Source organism: Chelonia mydas, chromosome 1, assembly GCF_015237465.2.
Source record: "Chelonia mydas isolate rCheMyd1 chromosome 1, rCheMyd1.pri.v2, whole genome shotgun sequence".
NCBI classification, from domain to species: domain Eukaryota; kingdom Metazoa; phylum Chordata; order Testudines; family Cheloniidae; genus Chelonia; species Chelonia mydas.
The window spans coordinates 101,412,495-101,417,875 of NC_057849.1; the positions used below are offsets into that span (position 1 = coordinate 101,412,495).

The window sequence follows — 5,381 nt, forward strand, 5'->3', positions numbered from 1 at the left end:
GAATAGTTTAAGATAAAGTGCTTAGAGTATACGAAGCAGCTTATGCCCTCTCTGCGTGAGCTAGGTTATGATTTATTTTGCTGGTCTACTAAACTTTTTAGAGATGATGAAGTAATATATTCTTGGTCAGTTGTTCTGGATCCTCTTAGCATAATGACTTTTATTAGTGACTTGCATCCTGAATCACTGTGGAAGCACTTACCCAAAACATACCGGGAAAAGATTGTTAGTGGGCTTAGGTGGCATATTAATCAAATAAATGTAAAAAATTGAACAAATCAGCTGAAAGGAAGTGCTATAGCAACACAGCTATAGTGCCATGCTTTTAACCAAATTGCCAGGACAGAGATGGCATAAGCTGCTTTTCTTATATTTATTCTGATGATCTGTTAAATGCAGCAAAGTGCAAATAAATTTGTGAGCCAACATTAAAACTCACTATATACTTTTTGTTCAGCAAGACTTTGAAGGAGATGTCACATTTTAGAATTGTTTTAACATAACAAAGCACATTTCTCTTGTTTTACTGCAGATTTCAAATTAATGGATGAGCCTGAATGAAAAATAATACCTTGGGTGGACTGCTAGATATTATTAATGCAATTTCCAGATAATTTTAGTGTGCACACTGCCTGGACACATTTATTTGCCAGTGATTGCTAGTTCAATGATCATTCTTTATGAATGCTGTTTTTGTAGAGTAAGTAGTTATTTTGTATAATCTCATGGCATAATAAATTTTGCCAGTGTCCTAACAAACCTGTTTTAAAATATACAAGAAAAGTCCTCCATCTCCTGGGAAAATCCTTACCTTTATACATCCAATGAAGTGAGCTGTAGCTCACGAAAGCTGATGCTCAAATTAATTGGTTAGTCTCTAAGGTGCCACTAGTCCTCCTTTTCTTTTTGCGAATACAGACTCAAGCGGCTGCTACTCTGTTACCTTTATACTGGAATCTTGCTCTTGATTAGATAGGTGCCAATTTCTTTCAATTGTGATAATATGACACTTTCCCATCTGAATGTAGCCTAGGTCAATAATAACAGAAAATCATTACCAGTTGACAGTGGGTTAGTGGACTGGATAAAATGAGCTGGTGGTCTTAATCCAGTATCTTGCAGAATAGGCCTCTCTAACACACAAACACTGTCACACTTTTCACTAGTCAATGTTCTCAACAGAGAGGCCAAAGACAGTTGAAGCTTGGAAAATGAATTACTTTGCTGCCGTTCAAAGCAGTCCATTGAGGTGGGACCTGATGCATTCAGGTAGGGCAAGATGAGGAAACTTATACGTGCTGTATATTTATTGGGTTCTGCAGGGAGTCAGGCTCCAGGGTCTTCATTCTGGCAAGTTGCATTATCGTTCCATTATAATTTAAAATAAAATAAAAATAGCTCCATTTTCCTTGGATTAAGAATAACTGGAGTAGGGGAAAATGCAGGACTATATCTATATTTACTTCCAAGAGACAAATTTTAATATTCGGATCCTAATAACAGCAAAAAAAGTGCTGCTAACCGCGCATAACTCGTGAAGTTCTTGGGAGTAACATGTGCAATGGGAGGATTGGGCCCCTGGACTTTGTGTGTGTCTAACATAATATAAATGTGCATGTGACTTCCTGTGTGTTGCTGCATCCCAGGGGCTTTCAAACTGTAGGGCATCGATCACTGGTAGTTTGTGGAGCACTTGTTGATGGCCTACAGAATGCTTGATGGTTACATGATACTGAGTCTCCGCATTTCCAGATACTACATTATACTCAAAGACAGCTAACAATGTTATATACACCTATAATGTTTTTCCATGTGAGCTAATCACTGTAGCTCTCACATGCAAGTTATGCAATTGCAGATGGGAAGGGAAGTGGGCATATGAGACAAAGTCTCTATTAAACTGTAGGTGACATATGGAAAAAATTGGAGAATTCCTGTAATCTTTCCCATTTTCCGCAAATAAAAATTGCCAAGTAGCCGCCAGGCCAATATTTTAGGTGAAATTTCAGATACACAAAATGTGGAGGTGAAAATGAATTTTGCACGCTGCCTTGTGAATAAATTTGGGAAATTTGGGGGATCTGAAAAACTAAAATTCAAGGTTTCAAAAATGTGAACAATAATTTAAGAGATTTTTTTTGTTGCAATTTCCTGAATACACTCACACCGGTTTGATTAATTCTCTAAACAATGTGTTCTGTCTTGTCCTAAGGTATACAAGGTATGCAAGAGTGTCACCTAATGACCTCTGATGACATTAAAAGTGAAGGAGAAGGAAAGCATGGGGTCAAAAAGAAGCATTATTTTGTAGTCTTGGCTGTTTCACTTTCAATTTTCGGATTTATCGTACCATGAAACTCAGAATGAAATTTGGTACGTGAAAGATCCCTGTGGAGGGACACTGAACAAAAAATTCACACGGACCTGCATGACATAAAAGCACTGAGTTTTGTACAACTTGAGCTAAGATTTTACTTATGCCCGAAGCAAGGTTTAGAAAGTATAAAAAAACTAGAGTGCACTAAGCTACAGCACCAGATAGCTTTATTTTGTTTTACCTCTTTTTAAAATTGCAATGTTTGTTCCCTCCCCTAATTTTAGTTGATTGCAACCAGGGCAGAGGGCCAAATAAATATTTTTACGGGGTTCATATTCCTTTTTGTTTCAAAGCCCTTGTTAACTTTTCCCATTTTACAACCTTTAATTTGGAATGATTTTCAATGCAGTAAACAGGATGAGCACTGTGGAATTAAATAGAAAGGGACTCATGGGAGTTTTTAAAGGTTGACAAATGTCTTTATTTCTTAAATACATATCCAGCACACTTTGAAGGTTGGGTTATATGGGAGTTTTGTAAGAATGATATTGGCTATTAATTTGAGCTGTCTGTTTGTTTTCTCTAACCTCTGTCCTTCACTGATCTCGGTGCCTTGTTGTCTATCAATACTTCAGAGATCCAGAGGTGCCTGCAATGTTCTGTACCATCACAGCCCCATTGTGCTTTTCCTCCCTCACAAATGTTCTGTACACTAGCAATAACAGAAGTCAAAATCATGCGTCACGAACTATTTTGACTTTTGAGGGTTTGTTCCTTTTCCCCAGCTCCTACTGCTGTCTTTTGTTTAATTTCAGAGGAAGATGTGACAGCACAACGGTGTTTGTTCAAGCGATGTTCTGAACTTGAACATAGGAAACTTTGTGGTTTAGAGAATTATAGAGTACAGAATGTGGTAAATTACAGTACAGGGTGTCAGCTTCTTATTTACGGCTAGCTATTTTTTTCTGTATTACTATGGACTTCTATATAAGAACTCAGTTAACATATTTATATGAAAATATTTTCATTAACCTTGTACATTAGATTCTTTCATACTCTTTTTCCAAGTACTGTACTGATTTAAAAATGAGCTGTTTTTCTTTTTGTGTAATCTGTTCTCAAGGATATAACTTTCTAGAGGTTATTCAGGCCCAGTTTCTGGTAGCTTTACTTATGTTGAGTTGCTCTTTATTCCAGAAGTAAATACATGGTCAGCAGTGATTCACTATATGGGGTAGAAGATACATTTACTCCTGTTGATTTGTATCAGAGTATGCCCATCGGTATGTATTTTCCTTGTTGAGGACAGTTTTTGTGCTTCATTAACACTTCTATTAAGCCAGTAAAATTTACATTTTATGACCATATCCTTATAAAAACTGTGCAAACTATTTGCAAATAAATCATGCTTATGTACGTGAAATGTTCATCATTTTTTTCTGTTGTTTTGCCCAAGTCTGCTAATGATAGCACCAAATATAGCTCATATTATTTTCAGTGATAGGCATGATGTGTTTATTGCTACATTTGCGATTGTAGGTTTTTTTTTTTAAAATATCTTCATTAAACCTTTTTCACATCTTGTCTATTTTCGGTTTGGTTTCCAAAGAGGACCATAAGGTTACAATTCAAGCATCATAATGAGCGTTGGACATATTGGGTCGATTTCTCATTCTTGTTACAATTATTGTCCTGAATGATGATTTATAATGGACTATTTTCTTTTCTTTATATGCTTTTTGTCACAAAAATAAGGTTTCTGAATGTTGATGACTCTTGTATTTTGTAAATTACATAATTGAGTGCTGGACTGCTTTGATCTTTGTAATGCTCCATCATTTGATTGGTTGACTATTTAAGTTTTTTTCTGTTTTCAGAGTCACAGACCCATGGGAAGGGATGGAATACACAGTCAATCACAGTAAGGAATGCTGAAAAGTCAAAGCAGTATGTCATGCTACTATCTTTTGCTGAATGCTTTAATCATTAGTATTTATACACTTCATACTTCATTGTAGAATTTGTATCAAACATGAACAATGACAGAACATGTTCAGCATCAATTCTCTTGGCAAGATTGAGACACAACAATAAAAATGAAAAAATCTATTGTTAGATACGAAAGTTGGCCATTTTAATACCAAAAAGTTGTGAGTTCTACGTATTTGTTTTTCTTTACATGCTGTATATAGATTTTATTGATCTTATGACTTGCATGCACACTCACAAAAAAGCAAGAGTTAGTCAAACAAAGCAATAGCAAATATCTTTAGGGTTTCATTCCCAACAGTTAACTTAAGAATCCAAATATAACAGAAGCCATGGCAAAATATTTATGCTTTCATTGTTCACATATAGAGCGCTGTATACCCACCAAACTAAAATTATAAATCTTCTGGCCAAGATTATCAATAATAGGTGCTTGAAGTTATACTCCAAAATCCATATTTAGATATTAAATAAGTGACCTGCTTCTTCAAAAGTGATGAACATCCATCAGCTCCTCTTGTGCTCAGATTTGAATTCTGTATCCCACAACTTCCGTCCCCTGATGTGTTTGTTCATTTGTATGTGTAAGAAAAAGGAAACACGACATTCTAGAAAATTTCATGCCAGCTGGGAACTAGGGCTTTGATTCCACAAAACACTGAGTGATATGTCTACACTACAGTTGATTGCTCTAGCTAGATCAAAACTAGTTTGAGTAACAATAGCGGTGAAGCTCTGGGAACATGGGTGGTTGCACCGGCTAGCGTAGCCCACCAGGACCCTGCGTACATACTCAAACAGCCACTGCTGTTGTGGCTTCACCGCTATTGTTACCCAAGCTAGTGAGATTAAAGCTACCTCGGCTATGTCTACAAGCTGCCATCTCACATCCCGACTACCATCCGGGATGCCATCATACATCCCTGACTGCAGTGCACATATACCTAAAATCATGTGCCTAAATTTAAGCATTTTCTTGAGTGCTATGACCAGTGCCTCGTTGAGGGCTCCGTTGCTTGAATGTTCGCTCATTTGCAAAGTTGAACTACATTTGAATGTTGCTAGTTGAAAGCTA

General features: G+C 36.6%; 1 long non-coding RNA gene across 1 annotated transcript; it reads left to right on the forward strand.

The window, feature by feature from the left end:
• Positions 1-536: 536 nt before the first annotated feature.
• Positions 537-4,385, forward strand: LOC122462079. Its single transcript, XR_006284422.1, has 3 exons — positions 537-700; positions 3,515-3,600; positions 4,195-4,385. It is a non-coding gene; the product is annotated as an uncharacterized LOC122462079 (long non-coding RNA).
• The last annotated feature ends 996 nt before the right edge of the window (positions 4,386-5,381 follow it).